We start from the raw sequence: 16,421 nt of genomic DNA on the forward strand, positions 1-16,421 counted from the left end.
CAGAGCATATATTTTTATAGAACCCTCAAAACTCAACAATATGAAAAATAAAATACTGGACAAAAGATCTAAACGAGAGACGATACATGAATGACAAGTATACCTGTTAAAAAATGTTCAGCATCATTAGTCATTTAAGGAAATTCTAATTAACACCAAGGGTTGGTAAATATTAAGATTAAGAGCAACTCTGAAATCTGCAGGTGGGAATGCCAAACAGTACAGCCACTTTAGAAAACAATATGGCATTTTTTTGTAGAGTTAAACATTCACTTGCCATAAAACTCAAAAATTCTACTCCTAGGTATTTACCTAAACAAATTCAAAACTTATATATTATCAAAAACCTGTACCTCCAATAGCTTTGTTCATGTTCACCAATTTGGTGAGAAATTGAACAAACAAAATTTGGATAAAATATGATACATCTATGCAGTGGAATACTACTCAGCAATGAAAAGAAACAAGTTATTAATTCACTCACACAACACTAATGAATAATAAATGCATTTTGCTAAGTGAAAGATCAAATCCAGATCCCAAAGGCTACGTATTGTGTGATTCCATTTACATGACTTTATGAAATATATAAAACTATGGGGAAGGAAAACAAAACAGTAGTTACCAGGGGTTGTGGGTGGAGAAAGGGGCAGCACAAAAGAATCTGAGGGATGATGGAGCTGTTGTACAAGATGGTGATGCTACACATTTTTCAAAACCTGTAGAACTGTACACCACGAAAAGTAAATTTTATGATATATAAATATTAAATATATGTAGATATGTGTAAATATTAAAAATAACCTCAATTTCAAGAGAATACAAGATGAAATAAAGACTACAGCAACTGAATCTAACTGTATTGTAGATAGCAAACACTTTGAAGGGTTGATAAAGAAAAGAGATGATCTAAATAACTTTGGAAAACATGTTTTGATCAGATGCTGTAAGGCTGAAAACAAAAAGAACTATGCACAAACATTTGCATTTCTTTCTCCCAGGAGTATAAATTAGCAATTTTGAAACTACAGGTATGAAATGGTTGAACAAATAAGTAAATATATTGTTGATAGTAAGTGCCAGATTTCTCACTCTTGGGGAAATAGATTACAAATAATCAAAGAGGAAATTCTAGAATGAACACTGTGTTATTGGGTTGGTGTTGGAGGTGTCAGCATTAATCCATTTTTAACATATATACAAATTGGTATGTTCTCAATTGTGTCCTCCCAAAATTTATAGGTTGAAGGCCTAATCCCCAGTGTGACTGTGTATTTGGAGTTAGGGCCTTTAAGGAGGTAATTAAGGTTAAATGAGATCTTCAGGGTGGACCTTAATCCAATATGACTGGTCTCCTTATAAGGAGAGGAAGTAATCAAGAAGGCAAGTGCACAGAACAAAGGCCAAGTGAGGACACAAGGGGAAGGCAGCCATTTGAAAGCCAAGGAGAAGGCTTGAAGAGAAACCAAACCAACCGATGCCTTGATCTTGGACATCCGGCCTCCAGAACTGTGAGAAATAAATTTCTCTTGTTTAAGATGCCCAATCTGACATTTTGTTATGGCAATCATAGCCAAGCAAGATACAAACAAACACAAAGATACAGAAAAATCTATGTATATATTTAGGTTAGTATACACACATACATTTCCTTGTGGGTCTGCTGAGGGACCTTAGAAGCAGTGGCACCAATTTAGCAGTGAGGACACCTAACTCCCAAATCTTGGTTCCTAAGTACCATTCTCCATTGAAAGAAACCAGAGATTTTGGGAAAAGCAATTGATTCCATGGCTGGGGCAGGGAAAATACAAGAGGATCCTAGAGTATCTTAAGGCACCAGAAGGTAAGGAAGTGCTAAAGAAAAAAATTGAAAAAGATAGTACACATCAAATGGAAGCAGAAGTCAACCTGGAAGAGCTCTCAAAGAGCAAAGTCAGAACATATGAGCAACAAAATATATTATGAGAGGAATGGATTTCAATCCAGAGAATAAAACAAATATCCATGAATGAGTCCATACTGATGTTGATAGATTATTAAATAAATACATAAATAGAGAGAAGGAACAACTCTTCCTTACAAATGAATTCCATTACTGAATGTAAAAGGAATTAGTGCAAGCACTCCTAGCCCACCACAGTAATTATTGCTTAAGGTAAAATCCACCAATGAGTGTTAAAACCAATGAGCAAAAGAGTAAGAAGAAACAGGATATTTGTGTAGCTTCCAAGTATCTCCCCTCAAAATGCTTTTTATTTGCAAGATATCTTCTCCCAACTGCAAAGGAAAAAATAGCAACTTTACAGTGGCCCCTGGCCAGCAGCAGTTTGATGAAGTGATCAAGGTTAACATCATAATACTAAGATCAATGTCATGTACCCTGATATGGTTTGGCTGTGTCCCCACTCAAATCTCCTCTTGAATTGTAGCTCCCACAATTCCCATGTGTCATGAGAGAGACCTGGTGGGAGATAATTGAATTTTAGGGGCAGGTCTTTCTTATGCTGTTCTTATGGTCCTGAATAAGTCTCATAAGATGTGATGGTTTTATAGAGGGATTTCCTTGCACAAATTCTCTTGTCTGCCACCATGTAGGATGTGTCTTTTGCCTTCCACCATGGTTGTGAGGCCTCCCCAGCCATGTGGAACTGTGAAGCCATTAAACCTCTTTTTCTTTATAAATTCCCCAGTCTTGGGTATGCCTTTAGCAGCAACATGAAAATGGGCTAATACATACCCCCCATCATGAGTGCTGCACATCACCTCTGCGCTGTTCTGCAAAATATGTAACTTTAATCATGAGAAAACACCAAACAAACCCAAATACCCTATAAGGTATTATCTGGCCAATGCTCTTCAAAAACATCAAGGTCTTGAAAGAGAAGAAATGACTGAGGAACTATCACAGACTGAGGAGACTAAGGACACCTGACAATTAAATGCAGGGATTGGACCTTGGACCAGAATGAAAACCAATGTAGAAAAACTAATGAAATCTGAGTACTATCCAGTTAAATGCATGGTATGAATACTAAATTTCGATCATGGTACCATGGTTATAAAATATGGTAACATTAGGGGAAGCTGGGTGAAGTGTATGCCTGAACTATCTGTCCCGTCTTTGCAACTCTTCCTCCTGAGATGAAAGGAAGAGAAATAACAGGCAAAACTGAATCTTTTAAACTTCGAAAGAAGGAAGAGAGTTATGGAAATCAGTGAATTGGTATTATTAGTGAACAACCCTCACTACCACCTAAAGTGAATGGAAAATGAATCTATTTCATAGGACATGTTGATAGAAACTCAACTAGCAAACATGAGATTAGAAGTTAAACAATGCAAGTGAGCTCTAGCCCGGCCCTGTGGCTCTCCCTGCAAAGTCTGATCAATTACTTAATGTTGCTGGGACTCAGCTTTTTCACATGAGGCTCAGTTTTCACCAAATTAAAGATGGTGATAACACTAATGATGTCCTTTAAGGAAACAACGTATTTAAGCTGCGCCATGGAAAAAGAGGTAATTTCTGTTTGGGATTCTGTTTCTTCGTCTGGAAATTGAGCACAGGTTTCTCTCAGGTCCTGTCTAGTTACATGTGCCTCTAAGTGCTCCATAAAACATATTATATAAATGTTGTAAACCTAGATGACAGGTTGATAGGTGCAGCAAACCACCACAGCACATGTACACCTAGGTAACAAACCTGTGCATTCTGCACACGTATCCCAGAACTTAAAGTAAAATGATAAATAAATAAATGTTGTAATAGAAGAACAAGATCAGATTTTCTATATTCACTCATATCTTTCTTTGACAAAAGTAAAATGTGAGCTTTTTTATGTCCGTGAGTGGCTTTTCAATAGCACATGTATTAAAACTTAAGTAAAATTTTCTCTAAAGATAAATGTGAGAGGTGGAAGGGGACAATTCCCTTTACAAAAGCAATCTTGATTTATAAAGTTTTTAAAATGCTGAACCATGGTATTTATATAACTGTTTTCCAAATGCAAAAAATGTAACTTGTGATATAACCAATTATTAATTGATGCCACTGATACACTTGATATCAGCTGCATCACTAATGTCAGCTGTGTACCCATGGAACACACATATGGTAAATCTGTATATCTGCATCTGTGTGTGTATATTCAAACAAGTAACTGTGGGATGGAGGTTATTTTGTATGTTAGAATACCATATTAAAAATGTGCCTGGAAAATAACCCACTCTTTAGCTCTGACTCACATCATTGTTGATCTTGGTAGGTGCCACTGTCCTACCCAGCAGTTGCAAGGGAGCTGAAGTGAGAGGGCCTAAACACCAGCAATGTGTTCCCTTCATTCCTGTCCCCACTGGGGCAGGCAGGAAATGCCAGCCTCCTCACAGGAAAGCCTGTTGTGGTGAGATTTCCCGATTTACTTTATAAATGCAAGAAAGACAGATACAGGAGGAGATAAGTGCTCAAGGTTGTGAGTGCTTATCATCTCATGGAGTTCTGGGCCCCACAGTCATGGCCAGTTTCTCTTGTAGGGATGCAGGCCAAAATTCAGTTTGGTTCCAAGTGGAAAGAACTGTGCAACTGAAATATGCCAGTCATCAGACGAAAACCATTCCAAACAACTTGCTGGCTATTCACCCTGAGTGATGTTCTTTCTTTAGCAAATTAAGAGAACTTCACTTTTCACCTTGACTGCACATTGGGCTTACCTGGTGCTGGGGTTGTAAAAAAGATTGGGGTGTCTTGTTCCCTAAGCTAATAGCTGAAGTCATGATACCCACTTGACTCTTGCCTCTGTTGACTTGTGACATTTTCAGTAGGAACACTCTTCCCTGGCTCTGATGTTTTACTACTGATGACACTGAAGTAAAACATTTAGTGGAATGAAAAGGATAAGGAACCCAAAAGTACAAGACAATCAAGCGAGTGGCAAGCTGAGAGAAAAAAGGACATGTTGAATTAGCTCAATTTTTAATCAAGCACGCTCTAGGAGCTACCCAGGCCAACTCATTCTCTGGTCAGAGCTTGGGGAGGGGAGTGGTAAGGGTTGGTGAAGGAGAACACTATTTCTTCAGGGTCCACTTCACTCTACCCCTCCTCTTCTAGTCAATTTCTGTAAAATAGAACCCGTGATAATTATCACCTAAAGAAGCAGCATCAGGATGTATATAGACAGGGAAATATAATTTCCTACTCTTTCTATCTCCACATTACCAATCACTTTGAAGCAATGAAAATTTCAGAGTCAAATACTCAGCTCGTCTGTGTGTCCAATCTTTTAAAAAGAGAAAATAGGATTTGGATAAATATTTATGCCCCTCTTTCCCTCCACCAAAAATCTAGGAGAAACTTTAGTTCACAAAATCTGATTTTAAAACACACTAAGAAAATAAAAACATGACTTTACGTTTGATCTCTTATCTAGGGAAGCCAGGTTCCCTCAGAGGGACTCTCAAGGCTGTGAGTCCCCAGTGTTTATTGTGTTTAGTGGGCCACATTGTTTTGTGTTCAGCTGTGAAATGCATTGAAGTACTACTGAGTGGTCATGCTGTCTCTCTGGGACCCCACTGTCCCCTGTCTGTCAAAGTTGAGGGTAACAATAACAATAATCAAACATCAGACATCAGACCAATATTTAATCAGGCAAGTATTTATGTAGCATCTTTTCTCTAGAATTTAGAAGCACTTGACCAAACACATCTCAGTTCTCCAAAGACTGTCCTTAAGCACTAGTGCACTAGCATTAGGGATATCATGTATACCTTCTCATTCAACTATCTCCTCACACTTCACCCCACACCTACCAGCCCCTTTAAGAAATATACCTAAAACCTTTATGTCAAATGTAATTGGCATTGGTGCAGCTTGACTTTTACAAGTTCCCTTTCTTTCTTTCTTTTTCTTTCTTTCTTTCCTTCTTCTTTCTTTCTTTCTTTCCTTCTTTCTTTCTTTCCTACTTTCTTTTCTTCTTTCTTTCTTTCTTCTTTCGCTCTCTCTCTCTTTCTTTTTTAAATTAAGGTCAGAAAGAAAGGAAGAGGAAAAAGATAATGGCGTCTATGCTCTGGTTAACACTGTTCTCTATTAACCTCAGTGGCTACAGTATGTTTTGTATTTCTGTGGCACTTTTCTCAATGGTGTCCCAAAGGATTTGGGGTTTTTTCCAACTAACACAATCATCTTCCACCTCAAAGTCTCAATAGATAGACCAGTTGTCCCACTTATGCAATAATGTTTTGGATCCTTTAAAGTTGCTGATTTATTTCCCGTCAAACTGTAATGTCATGCTTTTTCTACAAGGAGTCCCAAACTTTATGCTTTCTTTTAATTGCGCTCTCTTTCCTCCTTTTCAGGGTTGAGTAAGGCCAGATTGATAAAGAAAAGATAGCAATCTTTGCAAATCTTTGCCTTCTCATCAATAGCAAAGTGATATTACTCAGGTCCTTTTCACTCCCCTTTCCCCAGGACACATGAATGAATGACTGATTCCATCAGAAAAAGCATTCCACTCTTTAGAATCATACTGAAATTATTGCAAAGGATGAATTCCATAGTTTTTAAACAGGAGCAGCAATGGAGAATATTTTCCAATAACCTGAAAAAATATATAACCATAGATGAAACTAGTAATGTGCTCCTTAGAATTATGTAATTTTAAGCTAGAATAGGCCTCAGAGATTATGTAATAAAATATAATAAATTAATTGATGTTTATGAAGAGATGAACTTGAGAAGAAAAATTTGCTAAGGGAGTTGGAGGGATGAATATACAGTACATAAAAGCTTTGGTCTTAGAACTCCTCTTTGCTTTAATGCATAATCTTACTTGTCCTCCAATAACCTGAGCTCTGCATCCTCAATCCTAGGGCACATTACATATACTTGATTTATGAATGGGAGGAGGGTAAATCTGTTTGTTTGGGGGAGAACCTTTCTGCTATACCGGTATGAATGGCAGATCCCTCGCCCCAGCAGCCCCTCTTTTGCCCCTCCTGCTACCCATCCAAGGATTTTCTTCTACACCTGGGATATGTATGAGTGTGCCTCTTTCTCTCTCTCTCTCTCTCTCTCTCTCTCTCCCTCTCTGTGTGTGTGTGTGTGTGTGTGTGTGTGTGTGTGTGTGTGTTGGTACATGATGGGAATTGAAGGTCACACACATCCTGGAATCCAAAGCGACCCCTGTCTGATCATTCTTTCTATGGTCCTTGCTCTGGGTTACTGCCTCTATTTCCTGAACTTATCTCGCTCACTAGATTTCCCACCCCTTCTCTCTCTCTGAAATGCCTGGGAGCTCAATCTAGGTTTGCAGCCTGTCAAGGGCTACAAGAGGATGCAGATAATGAGAGATAAGGAGGGTGAGTCCCTGTTGGCTACCCTTTAAAATCTGAAATTGCTTGTTTGAAGCACAGGAAGTGGCTTTCTGCCTTCACCATCATTAAAAGCAAAAAGAATAGAAAATCCACAAAGGAGGCAGAAACTCAGGGTGGTTTTGAACTTTATGCGGAGTGGAAAGAACCATAAAGACAGGAGCACTGCTTTGCTTTATACACAAAGCCACACATGGCAAAGCAAAACAAACAAAACAAAACACATCGTGGGTTCATAATAGATACTGATCATCAGAGTAGGTTCTAGAAGGGTTGAGTGAAAAGAGTCACCATTGTTTATTCCCTTTTACTTACTTGGAGAAACCAAATCATGGCAAAATATTATTCCTCAGTTGTATTGGTTTACTAGAGCTGCCATACAGAGTACCACAGATTTCGTGGCTGGAGCCTCAGAAATTGATCTCCTCGCCGTTCTGGAGGCTGAAAGTCCATGACGAAGTTATCAGCAAGTTGAAGTCTTCTGAGGTCTCCCTTCTTGACTAGTCGGTGGCTGCTTTTGCACTGTGTGCTCACATGGGCTTTCCTCTGTAATCGCATATGTCTGTGACCTAATCTCCTCTTCTTATAAGGACACCAGTCATACTGGATAACGGCCCACCCTATGATCTCATTTTACCTTGTTCACCCCTTCTAAGGCCCTGTCTCCCATCACCGTCACATTCTGAAGTATTGGAGCTTAGGGCTTCAACTTGTGAATTTGGAGAAGATAAAATTCAGCTCATAGTGCCAGTCATCAGGAGCAGAACCAAGACTGGAACCCAATGTTCCTAATCCTAGAATATTAATTTGCCTTATGTTCATATCATTTCCCTGGGCTAAATAATCTTACAGAAGTATATCATGTTCAAATTTGAAAGTATCTCATGATGATATAATATAGCCCTCTCATTTGCCAAATAAGGAAGCTAAGTCCTAATTGCCTTGCTCAGAATGATGGAGTACATGGATGATTCAGAGGGTCACTGTCCAGATATCTTCTCCTGCTCTCCTACTGGAGTGCCCGTCTTGGATTCCAATCTCTTGCTACTGTAACCTCCACACCAGAGTCTCTTGCTACCCAGGCTCTGCATTGCAAATCTATGGCCCAGGGAAGCAGCTTGGTATAAGCTGGCAAGAGAGCATAACTGTGGGGCAAGAACCCCCTCCTCACCCAATTCTCCCTTTGGAGGGGTAAGTTGGCTTTAATGAGTCCTCCCTGCCCCCAGCTGCCTCTCTCTTGCTCCTGCTTCATGGCAGCTGTTGCCAATTTCAGCAATTTTCTTCTGGTGAATTTAAGTCTCCAGGTGACAAGGGAGTTGGCCATATCCTCCTGGAAAATAAGATAGCCTGGGTTCTACTCCCACCCCACCCCTGAGCCTGGACTGGGTGGCTAGGGCTCACTTTCCCAGTGGGCATGTCACAACCCTTCCCATCACCACCCCCTGCCACATACACACAGCAGGCTTCCAGGTGTATGCTCATTTCTTAAACCCTATTTGAAAGGGACTTCAGATTCTTCCTTAGTTCATTCTCAGCTCATCTGTTTTCCTAAGACCACCAAGATTTTGATCATTTGCCTAACCCTTGGAATGAGTACCCATTCTGGCTTCTGAAATCACAGGAAGAATGGGAAATAGGACACACACACACACACACATGAGTTTCGTACAAAGCCTAGGACACTGGACCCTTCATCTGCCACCATCCCCCAGGGTGCTTGGAAGGGGCATGATCTCTCTGGTTAAACCATTTATGCACAAACGAAGCAGACCCACGAGCACTGATTTTGTGTAACCCTCCCTGCAAAGCAGAAAATGAATCAGTATCACTCAGGTAAAACTTCCCTGTCAGTTTTTCCTTAATAACAATGTGACAGTTTTGTTTTGTTTGTTTTATACTTCTCTTATGAGTTATTGGTTAGACAGAAGGGAGGTAGCTTAATAGTTGTTCCACTTCTCTGCCTAAGGATATCAGTGTGGACATTGGATGTCTAGCTGTGAACAAAACAAGCTCAACTTTTGCTTTCAGGGAGCTTACAAGATATTGGAAGGAGACAAACATTAAACAGATACATCTACAAATAAGGATGCAATAACAACTGTGAAAATGTGAAGAAGGAAGAGCTTCAAATCTAGAAGTGATCTCTTAGAAATCTCTCTCAGGAAAAGAAGGAAGGAAGGAGGGAAGGAAGGAAGGGGGGAAGGAGGGAAGGAAAGGAGGGAAGGAGGGAAGGAGAAAGGGAGGGAGGGAGGGAAGAAGAGGAAAAACTGAGGATGGTGAGATATTCGACAATTTGTTTAGTTCTCACTTTCTCTAATACAGCTGAAGCCTTCATTTTCAAATCTCCAGGTTTCCTAAAGAGAATCTATCTTTAAAGTGCATGACATCAGGGTAGGATGCATTATCTGATATGGGAGCATCTACTGTTTTATTTGCAATTGTTTGGAATAGTATGCTTGTTCCTTTGGGAGGGAAGATGATCTCCCCAAGAATCCCAAGAATAAAAATCTGGGGCAGTGGATCTAGTCCTTCAGGCCCCCTCCCCTCCCCAGGCCCCCTGTCTTGTTTTCCTAAGCAATGGTCAGGAATGTGCGGGGAGGGGGATGGCGGGTAACCCAGCCCTCTGCGCCCAGCCCAGGCAGCCCCAGTCACAGTCCCAGGCTGGCCTTTCACCTCATTGCTCTCCCGGCTGCTCTTATTAAGCAGCAAAATGTTTCAATATGTGGAACTCGGGGGGAGGGATGGGAGAGAAAAATCGGGATATTGTTGAGAAGGAAATAACGAATAACCCTGCAGCCAGTCCTCATACCCCCCACGTGGGGAGATCTGGGTGATAAGTGTGTTTTCTCCTGAAATGGAATCCTAGCAATTGCCTTTTGGTCAGAAATGTCCAGAGCCAATTGGGGAAGGGGGTAGGGGGGGCAGGTACTAAATAAATTTTCTCGAAGGTTCCAGAGCAAAGCAGTCAGGGATCTGGGTACCCAAAAAGGAAGGAAGAGAACGCTTGAGAAACAGAAGCCAACTCAGAGAGGTGCAGGAAGCTGTGGGGTTTGTTTTTGCAAACTGACATACTCCCATCTCCATCCTTACCTGTCACCTCTCCCCTGCCACCATGCCCCCCCCCCCCAGGTTAAAAACAACTGTGAACAACTCCCTGTTGCCAGAGATCCACAGAGGAGAGTGAAGGGCGGGGTGCCGCCCACCCCAAAGCACAACCGACTCAGCAATGCAGGTTCTATTTTGTGGGTAATGGCCCTGGGATTGGGCAGTGGAAAGGGCCCATATGAGCATTGACTCAGAAATCTGAGTCCCATTCAAGTGAAAGATTGAGCAACGTTCCAAATTTTAAGAAAACACAAATTTGACAACCCAGAAACAACTCCTTAACAAGAATGCTTTTAAATGTTTGAGGTTTTTTAAATTAAAACCTCATAATAGGGCTGTTTCTATGGCATTTGCAATCCACTTTGCTCTTATAGATACTGCCCAGAAAAAGTGGATCAAAAAGAGGTGTATTCTTGGTGGTGGTTGGGAGGGTGGGCGCAATAGGACTCAATAAGGGGAAGGAGTAACCCTTACGAAGGAAAAACATAAGGGCTCAAAAAGTAAAAGAGAACTTTACCGATATCAAGTTTGAGGAATGATTACTTGCATATCGATAATTTGGAACTTTCAAAGAATAAATAATCAGCTCAAAGAAGCCTGGGTCTGCATGTCTTCTTTTGGCTTAGCTTAGTTGTATGTCTATATTTATGATATGCGTGCATGATTTCTAGCGTGCTTTAAAGTTTCCTAGTAACAGAGAGTGGTTTCTAGAAAAGCAGCTGGGGGCAAACGGGTGGCTGTCCTATTAAGAACAATTCATCAGACAGCAGTTGGAATATTGATAAGAAAGCGGAAATCAAATTACAAGAAGGGGAAAGAGAAAGGAAGAGGGAGTGGGACCCAGAGAGCTGGCGGGAGGCAGCGAAGGGGAAAGCTGCAGTGCACGCATAGCTCCTGCATAGCGGCTCCTGCAGCCCCCCAGGATGCGCCCGAGCTGAGGCTGCTTGTCTGCAGGCCCTGGAGAGAGAGGCAAACTTTGACTCCAGGCACGCAGCGGGTTTAACTCCTCACTGGCAAGATTCTGGGAGCTCTGGGCACACAGGATAGGCACCAAGAACTAACACATCCTGGAGCTGCCCAGAGTTCCGCTCCTGCGGGCTTAGCAGGAAAGGGTGCGTAAGGTGAGTGCCCACTTGCGTCCGATCCTCTTGGGGCGATGCAGGGTCCGGGCGCCTCAGTGTGTCTCGCTGCTTGTTCTGGTTGCAGTCGGGAAATGCGGGACTTTGGGGTCTCCTCCTTTCTCCCATTTTCTCTGACTTTCTTTTTTTCTCCTTCTTTCCTCTCTGTTTTCTTGTAAATTACACTTCGACTTTCAAAAAACAAATGTAGGGGACCGGTGGGGTCGCTGGGGTGGGGGGAGAGACTGAAGAAAGTGCGCCTGGGCGGAGGAGGCGAAGGGAATCTCTGGGCCCGAGGAATATACCTTGTCCCTGCACTAGTGTTCTCTTGTGGCTTCAGGAGCCAAAAAAAAAAAAAAAAAAAAAAAAAAAAAGCTGGGATTTGTTAGTGGGGAGAAAAGTGCTTTATCAGAAACACATTGGCTGCCAGAGAAGCTGTGAGCTGCCACGTTAAAGATGGTTAGGAGAAGGAAGGAAAGGAAGAGGAGAGATACGGCCGCCAGAATGGGCTAAGTCAGAGAGAGACCCACTCACGCAGAGGCACCTGGCAACCTAGGGTGGCTTTTGCGCCTTCCAGCCCAAATCATCAGACCTAAGTAAGACGCCACCTCTCCTGCCACTAAAAATGAGGACCTGACAGTCATTGTAACAGTCTGTTCCCAAAAACCTATTTTCTTTTAAAAGAGAGGGGCTCTGGGAAAGGGGCCTTCACAGACCTCCCTAACCTTGCGTTAGTCTTCCTCCGTCGCCGGGGCCCCAGCAGGGAAGAGCAGCGCGGCTGGATGTTGGCAGAGAAAGGGTGGAGAGGAAGTCAAGCAGGTCTGTGTCCTGAGGGGCGAGCGTTGGCAGCTCTGTAAGCTTCTGCTCCTCGGGCTGCAAGAAAGGGGAGTCCTGCCTCCATCCTGGTAGCGTTCTCTCCTCAACACGCGCCAATAACTAGAACATCATGGAGTTCCCAGAACAAACTGCGGGCATCCCCAGTTCGAAACTGCCCAGGCCCTGGGGGAGGCGGCTGTCTGATTTCGGGCAGGGGAGAGTAAAAGGACTGTAGGGAGGAGACCCAATGGTGTGAGGTGGCTCTCAATCCTCACCGTCCCCTGGCTGGAAGCCCGGGGACGGGACTGAGGCGTAGGGAGAGTGCTCAATACCCAACCACTCGGACCCTCCCTCGCTGGACTAAGCGGATCTGAGCCTCCCAAACCCCTGCAGTCTCTCCATCTGCATCCCCACTTCATCACCACCATCCCACCATCCCACCATCTCTCCCTCGCTCCACTCGCGGGTAACAGAGGCTTCTCCCTCCCAGGCTGGTTCTTGGGCGTTCCCGACCCTTCCTCAGCAACCCACGATGTTTCAGACAGTCCCCGACACGTCGTCTTACGTCAAGGTAAGACATGGCAGCGTCTTTAAACAGGTGATGACCCCCAGCTTCTACCCCACCCGGGCCTATGGTCCCTTTTCCCTTTCCCGGGAAAAAGGGGTAGGGGTGGAAGTGGGCCCTACTCTCGGCTCGTGGATCTCAAGCTAGGGCGCTCCTGGCCAGATGAGAGTGGCACAGACCCTCGGGAATCCTAGGTTGAGAAGCAACGCTCCTGACGGCTAGTGTTTGGGAAACTGGGAGCAGGAGAGTCTGGCGAAGCCTGTGCGGGAAGACCCAGCAGCTCGGCGCGTCAGGTCCCAATGGGTGGTGTGCTCTGAGCCTCTGGCGCACAGCGTGTTCCCTGCATTAAGCGCGTGAGCGCGCTTGTGTGTGAGCGCGTCTGTGCATGTGTGCATGCGTGCGCCTGTCTGCATGTGGGCGTGTGTATGTGGGGTTGTGTGCAGGTATGCGGGCGCCACGCGCTTCTCCTACAGGTTAGACACGCGCTCAGCCCTCAAGCCCACCTTCTTTGGCCCCGCCCGCCCTTCGGAAGCGCAGATTGCTATATTTGACAGCACATCGAAGGGTTTTTTGTTTTTTTGTTTTCTTTTCCACAACAGTTTCCAAGAATGTAAACAAACTGAAGCTGGGACACCTGGGTTACAAGTTAAATGAAAATCCGCTGGCTGGGTGGGGCGGGGAGTGCGCACCGGGAGGCCCTGCCCATGGGAGGGGCGGCGACTAGGCCCCCTCACGCCGCGCAGCCGCGACCTGACGCCCTCCGAGTAGGGACCCAAAGCTTAGGACCATCTGAGCTAGTCCTAGAGCGGAGGAGGAAGGACTCTCCGCGGTGCTGCAAACACCCGAGTACTTTTCCCAGATTTCTGCCCCGCCCTCCCCATCCTGAAGCCCCGCCTCCAAGTGCTCCCCAGACCCGTCAGTGAGGCCCAGCTGAGCTCCCTCGAGTGTCGGGCAAATGCCAGGGCAGTGCCTGGGCCTGTGTGATAGGGTGCAGACTCTCGGGTCTTGTCCAAGGATTGCCAATTATGCGTCCAACCCTCCTCAGATCTCTCTAAAGGAAAATTTGTCACACGGACGCATCTTCCCACTCATACACCTGAGGTCTGAAGGAGTCACTCGTCATTTCAGGAAGGGAAGGCCTAATCCTAGAGGTTTGGCCCAAAAAGGGGTGTTTCATTGACAATGCCTGAGTGAGTGAGTGAAGGAATGAATGAAATACAGTGTAATTCATGTAGCAATAACCAGTGAATGGATGGATAGCAAATGACTCCCAGGAAGTTACAGAGCATACTTTTAGGTTAGACTAAGGCGCGCACGGATTGGCTGTTCCCAGTTTTCCTGAGAAGTTTAGGAAGACGTAACCCATCGCACTCCCACCACTCGGGGTACCCGAGCCCGGCAAGAGGAGCTCTCACTTCTAGCTCTGCACTGAGGATTGTAAATGGCCTCGGGGCGGGGAGCTGCAGTCTCTCTCCCACTCATAGGAACCCTCGAGTCCATACACACCCCGGGACCCAGGACCTCAGGGATGAGGAGCCCTAGAGGGGCACGTGGGAGCCCCGGAGCCCGACCCAGGCCACCGGTCAGGGACAAAGCAAATCGGTCCAGGATTGCGCAGCGGACCCCCCTGGGGGGCGAGGAGACGGCAGTCTGGGAGCTGTGGGCCGCCAGAGAAGCTGCTCGCTGCAGGAGCTCTTTTCAAGGGGGAAAAATGGATTTTTCAGCAGCCACAAAGTTTGTATTGTTGCACAAAGGGGTGCATTGATGGCGGCGAAAGGTCTGCGTGGCAGGGACAATCTTGGGTCTGTTCCACCGGCTTCCTCCACCGAACATTTGCCAGAGGGGCACAAACAGTCGCAGGCTGCCAAGCCCCTGCCGTTGCCCGGCAGGCACCCGGCTCAGGAGTTGTTGACAAACACCGCGGGCCCAGGCGCCCAGGCCCCATGAGGGAGGAGCCCAGCCTGGCCCCGAGGGGCCAAGGGTGCCCGCTCCACTGGGATCACGATCAGGACAGTGGTCTGGGCTCTGAGGGGTCCCACAGAGAGGTAAAGGAGGTAATTGCCCACACAAGAGCGCTTTAGGTAGGAAAGGGGCAGGGAAGAACAAGGGAAAGGGAGAGAGGGAAGAGGGTGACACTTAGAGACACTGACATGCAGTAGTTGATGGATAACCGCAACGACGTTAATAGCTACCTCTCAGCTCTTACCTTCGCCAGCCGCTGCTCTAAGCGTTGTGTCTGTATTAGCTCATTTAATATTAACGGCAATCTAAGGTGGTAGTCCATTCTGCAGGCGAGAAACTGAGGCATTGTGAGGTTAATGTGATGTGAGGGGCAGAGCCAAGATGCATATAGTAATGGCAAAGTTGTGCTGGCTGCCAGGCAAGTTCTAAAGGCTTATTTCGTCTTTACAACAGCCCTTTGAGATAAGTCCTATTATAACCCCATTGTACAGATGAGGACAGTGAGGCACAGGGAGGTTAAGGAACTTGTTCAAGTCCTCAGAGCTAGTAAGTGTAGAGCTAGAATTCAAACCTAGGTGCGCGAGTCCTCAAACTGGAACTTCCGCTCCTGACATTTTAAGGATGGAGGCGTGGAGGGACCAGGAGACCCAGTGGAGTAAACCTGACCCGCACCTGCACGATGCCAGCGCAATGCAAAGCACTTTCTCCTAGCGCGCAGAGCACATCTCTGAAAGCTTCTCGACCGTCCTTCGCCCAACACCCCCGCAGGACTGGCAGGGTCCTCCTTTTTTTCTCTTTGTGTACCCCCCAGGTTCCTTGCTCTGACTCCTTCACTTATCAGCCTGAGGATTGGGCCCAGGCTGCATTCTGAGGCAGATGCCGTCTTCCGCCTGTCCCCCGGACGAAAGGAGGTTGCTAGCCCCAGAATGTTCACAGCGACGCACCCCTAAGGTGGTCTTGCCGGCGGGTCTCGAAGCTGAGTTTCAAGGCCACGGATCTGTTCTTAGAGTGAATGCTGTTTGGAGCGGCTGGGAGGAGGGGGTCTGATGGAGATTGGAGAAGCTGAACCCACCTTGGCCCCATCCCAACGGCCCCATCTTGGAGCCGCCACTGGGCGAGGGTCCGGACACCTGGCTGGTCTCCACCTCTTGTCAGCCTGCTCTCTCTGGTCAGTATTGGACTCCCTCGCGGTTTCCTCAGCGACGCCGCGTGGTCTGGGGGCTCGGAGACCCTCCTCCTCCCCAGGCCGCCCGCCCCCGGCCCTCCCGCCGCCGCGGCCTCCCACGTAGCCTTCTGAACCCGCTCAGCGCTAAGGCAAGAACCAGCGTGGGGAGCGGGCCGGGCGAGCAGAGGCTCTAAATCTTCCTTCACTCTGTGAGTAGATGAAGTCTGAGAAACAAATTCAAAGCAGGCGCGCCTGCAGAGCCTTCCTGCAGAAATATTCCCCGGCATTCAAGCGCATCCAGGGGCGGCTTGAGCTGCCTTGTTTGGCTAAG

Source organism: Pongo pygmaeus, chromosome 9 (assembly GCF_028885625.2).
Source record: "Pongo pygmaeus isolate AG05252 chromosome 9, NHGRI_mPonPyg2-v2.0_pri, whole genome shotgun sequence".
Taxonomy (NCBI): Eukaryota; Metazoa; Chordata; class Mammalia; order Primates; family Hominidae; genus Pongo; species Pongo pygmaeus.